Source organism: Olea europaea, unplaced genomic scaffold, assembly GCF_002742605.1.
Source record: "Olea europaea var. sylvestris unplaced genomic scaffold, O_europaea_v1 scaffold364, whole genome shotgun sequence".
NCBI lineage: Eukaryota > Viridiplantae > Streptophyta > Magnoliopsida > Lamiales > Oleaceae > Olea > Olea europaea.
This window is the reverse complement of record NW_019255650.1, coordinates 139,903-158,687: the sequence shown is the minus strand read 5'-3', so window position 1 is coordinate 158,687 and position 18,785 is coordinate 139,903. Positions and strand designations below refer to the sequence as shown.

The 18,785-nt window shown below is 34.6% G+C and overlaps 1 long non-coding RNA gene across 1 annotated transcript; it reads left to right on the top strand.

Moving 5' to 3' along the window:
• Positions 1-5,331: 5,331 nt before the first annotated feature.
• LOC111386653 lies at positions 5,332-6,223 on the top strand. Its single transcript, XR_002701270.1, has 2 exons — positions 5,332-5,632; positions 5,745-6,223. It is a non-coding gene; the product is annotated as an uncharacterized LOC111386653 (long non-coding RNA).
• Positions 6,224-18,785: the final 12,562 nt, after the last annotated feature.

Sequence of the window (18,785 nt, the reverse complement as noted above, 5' to 3'; positions counted from 1 at the left end):
AACGTTGACTCTGTGAACAATGCCACGTGTATAAGCATGGGGCTTCCACATGAATCTCAGTGGAGCATCGTTTACGATTAGCAACACTACTGATCTATTGGTTGGCATAGTAGTTACATTGATTTGGTTGGCATGTTGGCGCTTTATGCTCGTATATGCAAGTGGTCAATTTCTAGTGGTTTTCTTGGATGTGTACAGCATGTTTCCAGCTCTTCCCAGTAGGTGACTTATGCATTTGTGGGATAGATCTCAACTAGCTCTTGAAGTCCTCTAGATAAATTCTGCACTAAGTGCACTTCTTGTTGCAGTTTGTTTTCTCTTAACCCGTTGCTTGATGGTGCTGAAAGCTAAGTTGTCGTTTATATAGAATTGTTGTCTGATTTCATGAGAATGAACGGTGTTTTTGGAAGTTGGAGCAACATTTTAAGTTTAAATTTTTTAAGACTAAGAGCAGGTTTTACAGTAGTTTGGAAATGAAGCTGGATTGTGGGGAAGAAATTTGTAGATTTCAGAAAGATGGATGAAGTATTCATTGATGGTCAATAACTTCCATCTTTGATAAATCCTGAGATAGTAGTAATCCTGTTTTGCTAACTTCAATGACTTTTAGGTTAACAAATTGTTTGATTTGCAGCATTTTAGGAAACAACAAAGGTATCTTTTCCTACGAAAGAAAAGGAAAATTCAGTGAAGGAATAAGATATATAAATAAAGAAAAAGGATAAATAATTTTTCGAAATAATCTTGATTAAGACTTCATAACAAACTGCCTTATAATCCTAAATGATTTTCTAAACAAGCCTCGAACAGTAGTCTCTAGCATCCGATTGAACTTTTAACCGCTTATCTTTTGGAATCTTCACAGTTTTCCTAGTTTTTAGACTCCATTTCTGAGATGCTTAGTGCTAAACCAATGGCAATGAAAATATTTCCTGCCACAATCATTGATATATTGGTTTCTATTTGATTGTAAATATTTTGGTCATGTAGTGTTTTTGAAGCAGAGACACCTCGAATCAAATTTTCGTTTATAAGAGTGATGAGTTTGTTTCACTCATGATTTTTGCACAATTTTAGCTTGATTAAATGTTAGATCTTGTGAGTATAGAACGTTTTGATGTGTTTGTTAGTGTTGTTTTGAAGATTAGGAGAGGCAATGTGAAAAGAGGTATTAAAGTGAACAAAGAGGCCAAAAACACGGAATTGAGGCAGAAAGACGGCGCTTAGGTGCTACGAAACTGAAAAAAAAAGATCAAATTTGGACCCGAAAGACAGCGCCTAGGCATCGCAACCATAGCGCATAGGCACTACCATTAGCGCCTAGGCGCTGGGTGCTATCATCAGCGCTTAGACACTGTCTCGTAGCGCCTAGGCGCTGCGATTGAAGATCTAGGGAGCGTTTTTTTGGGCCCTTTTAAATCCATAAAAATCATACTACTACATAAAATGGAGGGGCAGCTATAAATACGTCTTTCTCATACTTTTGAAGGGTTCTTGACATATTGGAGACAAGACAACAAAAAGGGAGATTCAAAAGAGAAATTCAAGAAAATTAACACCAAACAATTGAAGATTAGAAGTATTCATTGGAAGAGGAAGGAGATCTTAGTGCAAAAATTCTACTTTTTCTTCGACATCTTTATTACAAACTCGGTGATGTATTCTAAGACAATTTCCTACTTTTCTTCTTGCATTATGAGTAGCTAAATTCATTGTTAGGGGGAATAATGTAACCAATTGGGATTTTTAACATTCTCTTATTAAGACTTTCAGTTTTTAATTTTTCCATGAGTTGATTTTGCTATGAGTTGAAGCATTAAATTATCTGATCAACAATTTGATGATTTTTATGAATTCTTTACAAATAGAGATATGAGTTTAGGATTTAGACCATGTAGTAAAATTCAGTACATTGGTATAATGAGTAGAGATACATATACCATTTATTGCGGTCATAATTGAATTCTTAGAATATAGAACTCATTTAACTAAGTTGAATTTGTATAGAAATATGAAATTTAATTAGTTGAATAAGTTCAATGAGAACTTGAGAGGGGTAAATTGAATACAATAGGAGAATTCGACCGAACACTACATCAGAATTGAGTTTTAACTTGAGATGTAAAGGTGATCAATTGGTGAAGTTATTCTATCCTAACATCCATTCATTATTTGATTCTCCAACCAATCGTGTGGAACATTTATTTATTTTCTAAAATTTAGATTAAAACCCAAATTTTACAACCTTTAATTTGTTTTAGTCAAATAGTAGTTAAAGAAAAATTAAATTAAATGCCAGAAAATAGTCCTTGTGGGATCGACAATCCGGACTCTTAGATCCACTATTACTTGTTATGGATCGTACACTTGCGAAACAAAATTTCACCATTTTCCACCAAATTTCACCAAAAACACCACTTTACCCTAACACCAAATTTTGGACCATTTTTGCACCAAACGTGATAAAAGTTCATTGCTTGTCATAGACAAATCAATGATAAAGATGCTCACCTCGCACTTCGAAATGCATTAATCGAACATTTGTGGGATGAATATATAAATTCCTATAATTAAATTCGCCGTACCATAATTTCGGGATTCGAAATATACTCCATTGTTTTCAATAACATGATTTCATAATTTATTTTTGTGGTATTTTTATTAATTGTAGTACATTTTAAAAATATATTAAATAATTATATATTTTCGTAAATGAAACGTAATTATGTATGTAGTAATTTATGTAATAGTAAATTGAATAAATAAATATTTTTTTAGCTATATAAATTGTTAAAAATAAAAGAAATGAAGAAAATGACTAAATACTGTTCATTTGGTACAACTTTTGGTGTAATGTGTTTGAGATATTTTTAGTTTGACGCAAAATTTGGTGCAAAATGGTGTAGATTTTGGTGCAGGGTTGGAAATGGTCTAAGGTAACACTAGCCAATTGACTCATCTAATGATCTTTGGGTTAATTATATGAATGGTCACTAAATTTTGCCCTATGTTACTATTTAGTCACTGAACTTAAAAATGTAACTCAATGGTCATTGAACTTTGTCAAATGTTACTACTTCATAACCGAACTTTAAAATGTATCTTAATGGTTACCGAACTTTGCACCGTGTTACCCATCCGTCACTAAAATGGAGAAATTCATTAAGTCCAACAAACGGCGTCAACTCAAGTGACGGATGGGTAACACGGTACAAAGTTCAGTGACCATCGGAATACATTTTAAAGTTCAGTTATGATGTAGTAACACTTGGCGAAGTTCAGTGACCATTGAGTTACATTTTTAAGTTCAGTGACTAAATAGTAACATAGTTGAAAAATTAAATCGACCTCAATTACATTGGCACTATTTGAACATTTTTGTACTTTTATTTTATTTTTCTTTGTCAATTTCTTTTAATGTTCCAACTGTTTCTCTTTCATTCTATTATGCGGAGTTTGAAATACGGTGAACTGATACCAGTTGATCTAAAAATCAAACATAATTTTTCACTATGATGGATGGATATTAGTAACAATTCTATTTTTATTTAATTTATAGGTCTCTGATTTTCTGTTTATTTAATTTATAGGTCTCTGATTTTCTGTTTCCTCTTTTTTCCCTTCATTTTCTTTGATTTCTTCTTTCATAGAGGTCGATTTGAAAAGTTTAGCCTTTGTTTGATCCCCATTTTGAGGGATAAAATGAATTTTTGAACAGTATATTGACGGAAAATGTGCAATTAAAAAATAAGGAAAATTTTTAGATTTGCGTGTAATATTATTTTATTGAATAATGTATAGTTGAATGATATCAAATCACTGTTTAAAAATATATTTTTTTTTTGGAAAAGAATGTGAATCAAACAAGAGCTTAATAATTCAATTTAAACATATATCTTAATGGTCACTGGATTTTGCCCTATGTTACTACTTAGTCACTGAACTTAAAAAATGTAACTTAATGGTCACTGAACTTTGTCAAGTGTTACTATTTCATAACCGAATTTTAAAATGTATCTTAATAGTCATCGAACTTTGCACCGTGTTATCCATCCGTCACTCAAGTTGACGTCGTTTGTTGGATTTAACAAATTTTTCTATTTGAGTGATGGATGGGTAACACGATGCAAAGTTTGTTGACCATTGAGATATATTTTAAAGTTTAGTTATGAAGTAGTAACGCTTGACGAAGTTCAGTGACCATTGAATTATATTTTTAAGTTCAGTGACTACGTAGTAACATAGAACAAAATTCAGTGACCATTTATATAATTAACCCAATGATCTTTATCCTACCATGAATTAAGAGACCAAATCCTAAAGAAATGTCTTTGCATTCTCATCTTCACCGAGTCTCTAGGAGAGCTTGGAAGAATCGAAATCTTAACTATTGGTCTCATATTCTGTTGCATCTAATAAAGTAAATGTATTTTCCCAGCACTGACAAGACAAGCCATCCATATCATGGCATCACCAAGTGTTTGATTGCATTTACACAATTTTTTGTAAGAAAATGTCCGAAGAACTCTAATTTACCAAAAAAGTTGTAGACTATTAATAAACTCAAAAACATCTGTTTTTCCTATTAGGACATAAAAACTGATAACATTACTAAATAATTGGCTGTTGCAAAGACCCTGAAAATTACAGAAAATCTAGAATTACCATAAAGGGTCTGGCTTAAAATTCGATATAAGAGAATAGGATAAAGCTAAACATTGAAGATACTAAGATGGTTGAATGAGAAGGTGTGTATTTTTTTTTTTCAGAAGAAAAATCTTATATTTTCTTTCCCTTGAGCATTTTATTATGTGGATCACATCTCTCAAAAAGTATTTTATTCTAAAGGTTCTTATCTATTCTGGTAATGAATTTTATATTCCACGAGGACAACGTGCTTGCCTTTTGGAGTATTATTTCATTTCTCTGCTCTTTTTTACTTTTTTATTCAATTTCTCTTTTACATAATGTTTCTGTTATTGTTGTTTATCGACTCTCAGGAAATATTTATACGAAGATCCTTGGCGATTTATCATTGTCTATTTCAGTACGTCGTAGGGTTAATAATCCCAAAAGTCATTGAACTTTGTCAAGTGCCACCTAAGAGGTCATTGAACTTCAAAAGCTTTCTGAGAGGTCACTGAACTTTGCCAAATACTACCTGAGAGGTCACTAAACTTCAAAAGCTTCCTAGTAGGTCACTGAACTTTGCAAAAACTTCCTGAGAGGTCACTGAACTTTGCAAAAATTTCCTAAGAGGTCACTCAACTCAGTGATGTATGGGGTTACTTTTTGTAAAGTTCAGTGACCTCTCAGGAACTTTTTGCAAAGTTCAGTGACCTCCCGGGAAACTCTTGAAGTTCGGTGACCTCTCAGGTAATATTTGGCAAAGTTCAGTGGCCTCCTAAGAAACATTTGAAGTTCGATGACCTCCCAAGTTCCATTTCGCAAAGTTCAGTGACTATCGGGGTAATTAACCCCTCGAAATCCCATAAAGAAGATCCTACTTCGGATAATGAGGAAATCTAAGCCTGCAGAAAGGAACAATATAGTGCAGCCACAACTAGTTTACTCATTTTGGCGATCATTATGACTTCAGAAAGGAGCTTAAAATATTGAACCTTCTTACTGGGTATCTAGTGTTCTCACTATTTTTCTTCTCTATTCTTAAAATTTATTCAACATTCCACCATGATTGGCCAGATCAAGTTAATTGGAGCATAACAAGCATTGATGATCTGCAGGTATATTTATTTGATCGACAAACTTGATAGAATTCGGTAGCAAGGTTCTGGATTTGCAACACCAGATGAGTTGTCATCGCTTCTATCCTGTACTTCATTTCTGTTGGAAGTGAAATAAGGAATAAAAATATTGCTTTGCATGAGCATAATCAAAGATTGAGCAGAATAAACTTGTGTGATTACCGTCTGGTAATTACCATGTTTCCAATCCTGTTTTGAGCTTTAGTATCATTCATCAGTGTCTCGACTTCCAGAAGGGACGATGGAACTGCTTTTGCAGGTCTCCGCTCAATGGAATTTTACATTTAGTTTGGTATCTTTGCAATGGAGTAGATTCTCTTATGAAACACGATCAATTTCTTCTTTAGTTTTTTACTTACCCTGGTATGTCATAAAGGGAAATTAATGTCACAAATTTCTTGTTGGAACACGTGCTCACTGCATTATCATTGGTTAATAAACGATTAAGTTTCAGAATATCACTTGCCTACCTAACGTTTTACGTTCTTCTCATGATTAAAGATTCAGCAACTTGGTCAGAATCCTGTTTTGCCTCTTAACCCGTATATCATTGACATTACTTCCCTTTTTTGATCGTCTTGCCACTATGATTTTCCATTGTTTTATTGTTTTGGCATATTATTTTGGTGTACATATTTGCTGACAGGCAGATCAAATCAGCCATTCCCATTCCACACATCTGAATTTTACTTATTGACACCGGAATTTGCACTGTAATTGGCTGTCTGGTGGTTTTTGGCATTTGCATTTGTGGATTAAACTTACCCAGTATGTGTTGGCATTTTTGTTGAGGAATGGTGGTTATGTCCATTGATGCCACATCTCCACGGACTGGGGAAATAGTAATGAAATTCGCATTCTTTTTCGTATCCTTGCCCGTGGAGCTTGGGATTTTCGCTTTCCTGCTTGCTTAGTACATGTTTAGTTGGTGCTCAAATTATAAATGTATGATAATTATGGGTGCTACAAAATTTGTGGATAAAAAGCACGTGTGACTAGAAGTGATTATGAATCACCAACAGACAATGCACAGTATACGCGAGTCGCACATGTATTTGATGTTAGACGTTGTCGTTATCAAGCTTCTAAGCCAATGGATTGTAGGCCTTACTGCCTCCCTTGAACTATAACTTTCTTCCAATGAGCCAAACATAATTCTGTCTGCACTACTTGTAATATGATTGCCTCATCAACTAGTGCATGTCATCATTATGGTATTATAAGAAAACTTAAATATGGGCCCATGATTTGCCCATCCCTGGGCACATCACATGTGAGAAGAAGAAAGTGACTCTCTCAAAGGTTAGGTTTTGCTTGACTATGATGATGCAGTAGCAGCCAAGTGCGAGAAATGAGCAGGCCCCTGTGTGACATTCATTTAATTGTCGGGTACAATGCCTAGTTGCCTACTTGTCTGGTGAATAACCTTTCACCAGAAATTCCATATTTTCAAAGAAGCTGCTTTCCTGGTTCCTTCAATGTGTATTTATTCAGTGTGTCAAAGACAATGTTAAATAATGAAGTGTGATCCCGTAAGGCGTGACTAGGCCAAACAGGAACTATGACCGACGTTGTTAGCTGAATAATTGAATAGTCAGAGTTGTGAATGGTACACAAGCGTTACTTAGGTAGGTTTTGACTTGACTGATATAAATTAGCAATTTTATAAACAAAACGACGTCGTAATTTAAGATGGTAAGCTTCCCATGTATGTCTTGCTTGAACCTTGTTATTGCCTATGTTTTGATAGGACGGTTCTATATGTATATGTAATATGTCGACTATTTAGATCACGACATCTCGAATTTCGAACCATTCAAATAATGACATATCGGCATTTGAGATTCACTTTGTTTCTTTCTTACTACTTCGGATGCCGAGGTGTTACGGTTTAAAATTATCAATCCTACCAATAACATATATGATCATTTCATTGAATTTTTTTCTCCTTTGAAGCCAATGTTTAAGGCAGTATTACAAATTTTAGAAGAAACGAAAATATGTGGGGGTTAATATGGAAGCTTAAGTTTTATGCTACAAGTGTCATTAATCTGTTAAATCTCCAAGTAATCTTAGACTTTGATTGGGTTATAATTTAATCATAGTCATCTTATCTTAATTTCCTTTAAATTGCCAGAAAATTCTACATGTGCAATAATTATTGAACATAATGGTGTCTATAATGTGATGTGACAATCATCCAGTTGTAGATTTATAAGTGTCAGATTTGAGGTAGAGTTGTTATAACTTATACAAGGAATAGATACTCCTTTTTTTCTTTTTTTTTGTTCGTCCACCACAATATAATTCACCATCTCCTTCTACACCCTTTTTCTATGTTAGGAATTAGACTGTTACTATTTTCGCCAGGATTAGTGGGACGAAAAATAATTTGAACTGAGAAGAAATAAATGTAGCATTCAGGTTAATCGCAAAATAATTCCCACTTAATCGCATCTTCTCCCTGACATTCCTCATCATAGCATTCAGGTTCACCGGCATCAGTAAGTAACAAATAATTTATGTACTTTCTGTTTGGAACATGTGGTCAGGAAGATCTTCTAGGAATAGGAGTTGGAGACTTTGGCAAAGTCTCCGCAACAGCTTCATCTGGCTGGTGACTCTCATCTGTCTGCTTTGACATACTACTGCTTGGAGTATCATTCAACTCAACAAATGTTGGATTATCATGTATGTCACTGGACTGCACTGTATCTCTGTCCTTGTACATCACCCTTTCATTGAATATGACATCCCGACTTCTGATGACCTTTTTGTTCTTATCATCCCAAAAGTGATACCTGAATTCATCTCCACCATATCCAATGAAGGTAAACTTTAGTGATTTGGGGTCAAGCTTACCCCTGGTTTGATCACTAATATGTACATATGAGACACAGCCAAAAACTTTCAAATGAGAAAGTTTTATTTCTTTTCTGCTCCATACTTCAAAGGCACTGATGGCCCGCGATTGATTAAGTATGTTATCATGTTGATAGCTTCAGACCAAAATTGTTTAGGCAAACCAGCATGTAACCGCATGCTTCTAGCTCTCTCTTTCAACGTTCGGTCCATTCGTTCAGCCACACCATTTTGTTACGATGTTCCTGGCAACGTCCTTTCCATTTTGATACCATTCTGGGAACAAAACCTTTTGAAATCAGCATGTTCGTATTCTCCGCCATTATCTGATCTCAATTTGTTTACTCGCAAGCCTATTTCATTCTCCACCATAGCTTTCCACTTCTTAAACATCTCGAACAATTCGGATCTATGTCTCAAGAAATAAACCCATACTTTTCTGGAGTGATCATCAATGAAAGTCACAAAATAAGACTTTCCACCAATAGATGGAACTGCAGCTGGTCCCCAGACATCCGTGTGGACTAACTCTAGCTTTTCTTGCTTTGGAGTTCTGACACACTTGTTGAAACTCACCCTCTTCTGCTTCCCGAAGATGCAACTCTCACATAGACCTGCATCAATAAATTGAAGTCCTGGTAGTTTTCCTTTATCATGCATGCACTTGAGTCCTTTTTGACTTATATGCCCCAGTCTCTGGTGCCATAGATTCAGATCTACATTCGAATCAGCAACAACAATTATTTCGCAAGCACTCTTCGTTGTGTAAAAAGTACCACTTTTCTTGCCTCGTGCTATGGTCATTGCACCTCTGGAAACTTTCCAAATATCACGTTTGAAGGTTGTGACATAACCCTCATTTGATAGTTGGCCCACAGATATCAAGTTCTTCCTTAAGTCTGGAATGTGTCTGACATCTTTCAATTTCCATACAGATCCATTAAGCTTGATCTGTACTTCACCTTTGCCGACTACATCACAAGGTTGATCATCACCAAGATATACTTTTTCAAGATTGCCTGGCTCATAACTCGTAAGGGTTCTCTGTTTGAGGTAGCATGAAAAGATGCTCCAAAATCTATTACTCAGTATTCTGCTTTGCTTTCCAAAGAGCATATCAAAGCATCATCTGATTCCTCTGCTACAACATTGGCCTCAGTCTTGTTTTCATTTTCTTTCTTGAAAACTTGACATTGATTTTTGTAGTGTCCAATCTTGCCACAATTTTAACATTTAACAACTTTTGATTTGTTGGAATTTTTTGGATTTCTGATTGCTCCTGTTATGCCCTTTACTTCTGTTTGAACTTCTGCCTCTACTCTCCACGTTCAAAGTGGCTCCCACTTTCTTCGTATTTCCTCGATCAAGATCATACTCACGACATCTTTAAATTTCAATTTGGACTTTTCGACAGAGCTACTAATTGTTGTAATTGTGCCATTCCAACTCTCAGGCAGCTGTCCGAGAATCAACAAAGCTCGGACCTCATCACTGAACGTGATTTCGACTGTGTTTAACTGGTCCGTCACTTCATTGAACACATTTAGATGTTCTTCAAATCTTTCGCCTTCCACCATTTTCATAGTAAATAGCTTTTTGATTAAATGGACTTTGTTTGCTGCAAATGGTTGTTCATACATGCTAGACAGGGCCACCATGAGAGATGCCATCGTCTTCTCATTTTTTATGTTAAAAGCGACTGATTTTGATAATGTCAGCCTTATTGCGCCAAGAGCTTTTTGATCGAGTAATTCCCACTCATCGTCGTTCATGTCTTCCGGCTTTATGTGAAGTGGTTTATACAGGTCCTTCTGGTACAAATAGTCCTCCATTTGCATCTTCCAAAATCCAAAGCTTGTACCATCAAACTTGTCGATTTTGAATATCTTCTCATCTGTTGCCATTCCTTCCACTCAAATTATGGAGCTCTAATACCAGTTGTTAGGAATTAGACCATTACTAATTCCCCCAGGATCAATGGGACGCAAAATAATTTGAACCGAGAAGAAATAAATGTAGCAAAAATAATAAGTGCAAGTAAGACAAGAATTTACGTGGTTCGGCAATCGTGCCTACGTCCACAAACTCACACCAATTCTTTTACTATATCAACAAGAGAAGAAAATGAATACAACAAATACACTCTCTGTATTTTATTTGCCTATGCAAAGAAAATCTCTCAATTTTTCTCTCGTTAATTTTATGCACAAACTGAAGCCTAACTGCTTCTCACTTTTGTGCTTTGCTCACTGTCTCTCGTGTTTTCACTCAACACTTTTCTTGCCACTCAACACTTTTCTTGCACTTCTCTTTTCACTCATATCATTTGCTCCTGCTTTGGCCTCATATTTATAGTAAAATTCCCACCTTCCTCATTAAATGCATGTCCATCAATTTTTCAACAAAGTTGTCTTGCATTAAATGTATGGCAAAAATTTCTTCCAAAAATACGGTTGTTGTTAGCAAGAGTTTCCATACACATTCATTTTTTCAACATTTGCTGCAACTTTTGAAAAACTGTGTCTGACACACATGAAAGAAATTGTGAAGCCTAAAATGTACGCTCCAAAATTTCAACATTCTACTCATCTACTCTCCAAAAATCCAACAAATTTAATATCAAATTTCAAAGTTGTTCCTATGGATTTCAAATTTAATATAATTTTGATCTGATTTTTATTTTTTTGTGGGAGGAGAATTGATATTCCATCATTATTGTGGAATGAGTGATGTACTCGTAGATGAAGGTGGTGGTGGTCTTAATGAGGGAAGGCGACAGTGGAGATGGTGATGCTGATGATGATTATGTTTATAGTGACGAGTGTGATAGTGTAACAAAATATATTATAAGGGGGCTAGCTGTGGTGGAATCAGGGATGGTGAAATATGTACACGTTCTTTTATAAAATTTATTAAAATAAAAAAAAAGAATGAAATATCATTATTTTAAGAATGAAAAATAAGTTTAAAAGTAAGTATGTGGTTAATTGTTCCTTGGGTTGAGCTACATGTACCCTCTTGTTTACACTTTGGTTTACTCGGTCCCACCCATCCTCTCACATTGGGAACGGGGCCTGAGCATTTATTGGATGTGGGACCCAACCCTCATGTGAGGAGGCGGGTGGGGTTTCGGGTAAACAAGAGTGTAAAGAAGATGGTACAAATAGCTTAATTCTTGTTCCTTCTAATCTTCTGACGAAAAGATGAACTTTTAACGATGATGTAGAATCTATCAGTGGAAAGTTGAAACTTACTTTCTATAAATTTAAAAGGTTGGAAATTGTACGCTAAAATGAAAAAAGTAAACATATAGAATTTATGAGACAAGTGGTCAACCTTTTTGTAAAATTAATGTAGGATTTGTGATTCAATTGGTTACAAATAAGTCATTGTATATGGCTTATTCTTTAGCTTCTCTAAAGAAATACGCATGAAAGATGGGACAAAAAGACTTCAATTATTTTGGTACTTTCGCTTATGAGACAACTTTTTATAAAATTAGGGACACTTTCGTAAAAATAAACAAGTTGACAACAGTAAAACGAATTAAAAAATAGTTTTTACCAGCGAAAGTAAAGTTTTTTGTGCTGGAGGTTTAAGATTATTATTTTATAGTTTTTATTAATACAACGAAATCCAACTTTTTTTCAAACTGCTTTCCTCGGCTGTTGTCTCCAGCTCCTGCCGGTCTCTCTCTTCGACAAATCTGGAATCCCCAAACAAACACATGCGATTTGTCCATTCTACACAAATAATACACTGTTTTTATTATTATTTATAGATTGTAAGTAAAAGACAGTTAAGGAAAGATGAGAGAGAGGAAATGGCGCGGGCAAGAATTTAGGTGTTGGTGATAGTGGTGCTGAAAGTGACGGAGGTGGTGCTTGGTGGTGGAGGGAAAAGCGTGACGTTGACTCTGGAGAGGGCGAGTCACAAGGGGACGGAGCTGAGTCAACTCAGGAACCGTGACCTGATTAGATTGTAAGTGTTATGCTGTAAGTCCAATCAACCTTGGACATAAATACTCTTAATATATATAATTAATGTAATTTAATGACAGATTTATTATTTAATTAATAGACAATTGAATTAAATAATAGAGTCCGTAGATTCAAATTTTTGTGATTTGTTAATCACAAGGAGTTGTAATTGTGATATACAAATTACATATGATTGAATCTTAAATCGTTCGTGGTCGTAAGTAATAACAAGATACGGATATTGTTATTATGGATAGACCATCACGTGTGACATTTCTTACTTGTGAAGTAAATAGCTGATCTCACAAGTTAAAGTGTGGTGACACTTGAATGAACACATAGATGTTTTGTTATAAAACAAAATATTGGAGACCCGTTGAGAGATTCCACATGGATAACTATCTGAGTGTTAGTGGTTAATCTCCAATGTTCGGTAGTGGAATTGGTCCTTTGACTTGAGGTCGTCATAATACCTTATACGATGGCAGTCATGTTTTGACGGTGTTGAATGTTACTCTACCAAGGGCCACTAATACGGCATCGCTAGAGTACGTCAAGAATCGTATGAAGGTTGTGAATGATCAATAGATGATTCGTCACTCTTAAATAGTAAGAGATTATGATCTGCATTTCATTCAATTAAGTCGATAGCAAAATCCTTAGCCAAGGTATACTCATAAGTCGAAAAGGAGTTTTCAACTTATATTGACTTAATAGTGGAATGAAAGATATGATCAATAATCGAGATTGACACAATTTCATATCTCGTAATTGATTGGATCATATTAACAAAGGATTATAGTTTCACGGTAAATGAAAAAGTTTGATTTTGTCATACCACGTGACATTTCTCATCACATGTATTGTCCTGACACATTACTAGATGTCAATCTAGGACGGCGAGTGTGAATTGATGATAAATTAAAATTGTGTTTTAATTTATCGATTTTGATTAGATCAAAATAATAATTCACGTCGTTAGGTATCGTGATTGGGAACCTGATGGATTATACACAAAAGGAGAATTTGAATATTGTGTTTTACCAATTAATTAATTTAACAAGGACTATATAAATTAATTAATTGGGTTACTTATTTATTGACTCGAATTAATTGGATTAATTAATTCATAAACTGAATTTAATAAAATGGGTTAATTAAATTTATTAAATTTGGACAGGGTTAGAAGATGGGCCAAGCCCGTATAGGCTTGTATAAATAAGTGGCTATGGTTTAGGGTTCTGTAGAGATTTCATTATTCTTACTAGCACAAGAAGAAAGTCATAATCATACATTGTTGTTCTCTGTGTGGATCACTGTTGGAGGTTGGACAATTGGACAGCTGTGGATGACAAATCGAGGTTGTTGGAATCCAAGAAAAGCAAAGGAAATCTCATATCTAGAAAAAGGTATTACTTTTATCACAATTCCTATGTTTACAAAGATATCCTCGGGTGAGAATTGAAATTGTTTTAATTTTTCGCTGTGCATAATAAGTTAATTCCCAACAATGGTATCAGAGCCGACTTTGTGTTTGCTACAAATTGATTTATATATTGTTGAACTCAAAAGTTGATTTAGCATATTATTCATGGTTCTAGCAATTAAAATTTATTTTTTTATCTTCAAGATCTGATTTTGAAAAGAAAATAAATTCTTAGGTTGTAAAAGAATCTGATTTTCATTTTTTGAAATCTGATTATGGATTGAAAGTTGAATAATAATAATAAGGGTAATTGGCGCTAAACGTCCCTACCTTTCAACTTCATTGTGGAAAACGTCCCCCCTTAATTCGGGCCAGGGCCTCACCCATTGAACCCTTTATCGCAACGAAAGGTATCATTGAGGGCAAAAATGTTAAAAAATGAAAGTTGGGGACATTTTTCACAATGAAGTTGAAAGGTAGGGACGTTTAGCGCCAATTACCCATAATAATAATAAAGAGGAGGGAGGAGCAGTAGGTCGAGGTGGTGGGGTGCGGTGGCAAAGCGCATCACCGCGCAAAAGGGCTGTACAGGCCCGCAGCACGCTGCTGCACAACCTGCGGCACCAGGCAGCGGTGCACAACGATATACGTTGCAGCTGCATACAGTGGCAGCACGAGCAGCAGCTCGGCGGGAATCAGCCGCTTGATAGCGGTGGTTTCCGCCCAAGCGCCTCTCGCAAAGGAGTTGGTGGAGCCGGTCGATGCCGCCTAGAAGGCCACAAGAAGAGGGGTGGAAATTCTAGAAATTCTAGGGTTTTCTGAAATCGGGTGGTTGATTGTAGAGAGGGGCTTGATATGCAATTTAGGAAATTGTGGGTCCTTGGCTACAATTATGTAAGGGGGGGGTCAAATGCAAATTTAAAAGGAAGACTTACTTTGTAATTTGCGAGACATGGAGGTCCTGATTATAAATTCAAATTTGGGTCAAACTACAATTTCAAAATTGTTTTGAATTTGAATTTTAAAATGGTTTTAAAATCATATTTTAAATGGGTATGACACTTTGACATATAATATTAATTTTGACCCAAATGAAAATTTATTTAAAAATTGACGACTTTTTATGTTTTAGTTAAAATCAGATTTTAACTTAAATATTAAATTTGACCTCAAATTGAATTTTGTTTTATTTAGGAGTTTTGTCCTAAATTAAAATATTATTTCAATTCAAATTAGAGTTGGACTCTAGTTTAAGTATTTAATTAAAATTTGATTTTAATTAAATAATTCACCCGAACATATTCTAGAAATTAGAATTGGAATCTAATTTGATGTTTAATTAAAAGAGAAAAATTCATTTATAAGAGTTTAACTATAGTCCATTTCAAAACTAAGAAAAGATAGTTTCCAATTTCAAAATTCAAATACTATTTAAATTTATTTATGAAATAATTGATTAAAAAATGTTTCATTAATTAAACATATTAAGGTCACAAATCTATATAATTAATTGGATACAATTATTCCTAAGTCACAAATCGAAAATGTTATAGGTTACACATTATTTTTTGATCACAAATAAAAAATTTCATTGGTCACAATTCATTAATTGGTGACAAATAAAAAATTTCATATATCACAATTCATTAATCGATCACAAAATCAAAATTTTTATTCGTCACCTTATTTATCAATCACAAATCAAAAATTTCGTAAGTCACAATCCATTGATTAGGGACAAAATCAAAATTTCTATTGGCCACAACTCATTTGTCGGTCACAAAACAAAAATTTCGCAAGTCACATTTCATTGATTGGTCACAAAATCAAAATTTTTATTGGTCAAAATTAATTTTATAGTCACAACTTTAATAAATTACGAGTCACGATTACATTTTTTAAGTCACATATTATTTATTGAACACAAATTAACTAATTTATGGGTCACAATCAAGTAATTGTTCACAAACACCCCCACGTCCCATCCATCTACCCCGACCACATCAGATTGCAAAATCACCACCACACACCAAACTCCGAAACCAACAACCTCTACCGCGTCCAGAAACCACCACGACCGCCACCTCCAATCACACCAAACAGTTGCACAACACACTGCCGCCACCACCGCCGCACCACCACAATACCAACAACACCTACACCACTACCGCAGCATCACCACAACCACCACTACCGTCCACCGTCACCGTCGTCGCCGCCGCCACGAGTTCCACCATCAATCTCAGTCATTATCACTATAAGCACCATCACCACCATTCGAAATCCACCGCCAACCAACAATCACAAAAATCACCCCAAGACCATCGCCGCAGTAGCGAAGCAGTCGCCGGAAACCATAAAAAATCCAACCATGTCAAAAGAACCCACCTTCCTATCGTGCAATGTTGAAATCGCTACCTACCTTCCTGCAAGCGGCGATATCATATCGCCGTCCACCCTCCTAGGTAGAAGTTGCGCGCTCCTCTTTCTGACAGTGCCAGTCTCTTGCAGTAGCAGAGACCTTTCGACGGCGCTCCTCCTTCAGCGGCACAGCAGGGCTCGCAGTTGGTGGTGGCTCCAGTCCTCTCATTGCAGCGTCAACGTTAGTCTCCTGTAGCTGTGCAGATCTCGCAGTCAGCTACCTTGAGAGAAAGAGAAGGATGGGTATGTAGAGAAAGAAATGTAAGGATATAGCAATTAGGGTTTGTGATGGATTTTGAATTAAACTCTGATTTTTGTATTAACAATCTTGATGACTGTCTGATTTTTGAAATTGAATTTTAAAAATTCTGCCCTGGTGTAATTACCACTAATTAAAATTTGATTTTAATTAAATTTTCTTGCCCCAAATTTTTTCTTAAAATTAGAGTTGGACTCTAACATTTTGTTTAATTAAAATTTGATTTTAATTAAATAAATTCATCCTAAATTTTAGGATTAGAGTTGGACTCTAATCTTGCTATTTAGTTGAAATTTGATTTTGATTAAATTTAACCGTTTTGAGTTTTGAAATTAGAGTTGGACTGTAATTTGATATTTAATTAAAATTTGATTTTAATTAATTAATCCCGCGTTATGATTATGCAATTAGAGTTGGACTCTAATTCGATATTTAATTAAAATTTGATTTTAATCTAATATACCCGCTAATTCAATTAATTTATTAATATGATTAATTAATTATTTAATTGTTCCAATCCATTTGTCTAAAAAGTTTAGATGACATTAATTGCTAGAAATTTGAGATACATTTGTATATAATATTAGATATTATATAGAAATACATTTATGTGATGAATGTATTATTAGTGGATGATTATGGACTCAACCATGTGGATGTGTTGAATAGTTAATTTTATTCTTGATGTTTTATGAGTCTGGGAGTTCTTAATTATTTTGGGCCTGCAAGCCCGTTATTATTGTTATTATTATGGGTCTGTGAGCTCTTAATCACTTTTGGATCTACGAGTCCGTTATTGTTATAATTATTATGGGTCTGTGTGTCAACTAGTATATGATACATGTTGCAGTTGGTCTAATTGAAGATGCAAGAAGAAGAGAAAGCCATGGAAATGGTGCATTGATGCTGATTCAATGCAATACCCCATAGGAATTAACCAATTAGTCTTCTTTATGGCTCGAAAAGACTAGATAGTAAAAATCCATAATCATCTACACACACACATGTGTGTGTGATTATATCGATATTGATGAGACCTATGCATGCAAAAACCCCAATAAAATATTAAATCACATTTTACATTCATCTTCCATCATTATAGTGGAAAATCAGAGTTCTAAATCGATCTCAGCTTGTTGAGTACACTCAAGACTGATCTATTATGGATATGTTTGACACTATAAAATATCAAATATTTCAAAATGATGGGTTCGACTTAACTAAGTTTATCTTTTGTTGAGTACACTCAAAAAGATAAATTTTAGAGGCATGTTAAGATGTGTGAAGACAAGGAATTGTCAGCTTAATGATATGGGAGTTGCATGCAAAACCCCTTAATAAAATATTAAGTCACATTTATATTTGCCACTATGAAATATTAAATATTTCTGAATGATGGGTTCGACTTAACTAAAATTTATCTTTTGTTGAATACACTCAAGGAGATAAATTTTAAAGACATGTTAAGCTAACACATAAAATGTGTGAAGAGTGACTAAAGACAAAGAGTTGTCAGTTTAATGATCTGAGAGTTGTATGGAGATACAATTGATAATAGTATCTACACAAATATTTTATTAAGGCTTGATGAATATACCCAAGGTCTTAATATAACAAATGGAATCCCAGTCCACTGGGAGTCAAGTATGGATTTAGCGTACTTCTTACCGTTGCCTTTAGGTTTATTATTGGAATTAAAGAAATATTGCTTTGTACTCACCATAGCTGGAACATTATAAATTTCATGTTCGGACATGAACTGTTTTAATGTTAAGGACAATTGTTATTCCTGCTTATCTTGATAAAGAACCTAATGGTTATGGTAAATTACAAAACGACGTTTATATTCTTTAATACTGCGGATTCGATAACGAATATAGAAGTTAAAAGGCATAAAAATGATAATCTGAATAATACCTACATTTGACTTTGCAGATTTGGTCATATAGATGAAATGGAATTCCGAAATTACATAAAGACGTATACGTGGAGTCAATTGATTTTGAATCATTTGACAAGTGCAAATCATGCTCGTTAGGTACAATGGCTGAATCTCCTTTTACTTGAAAGGG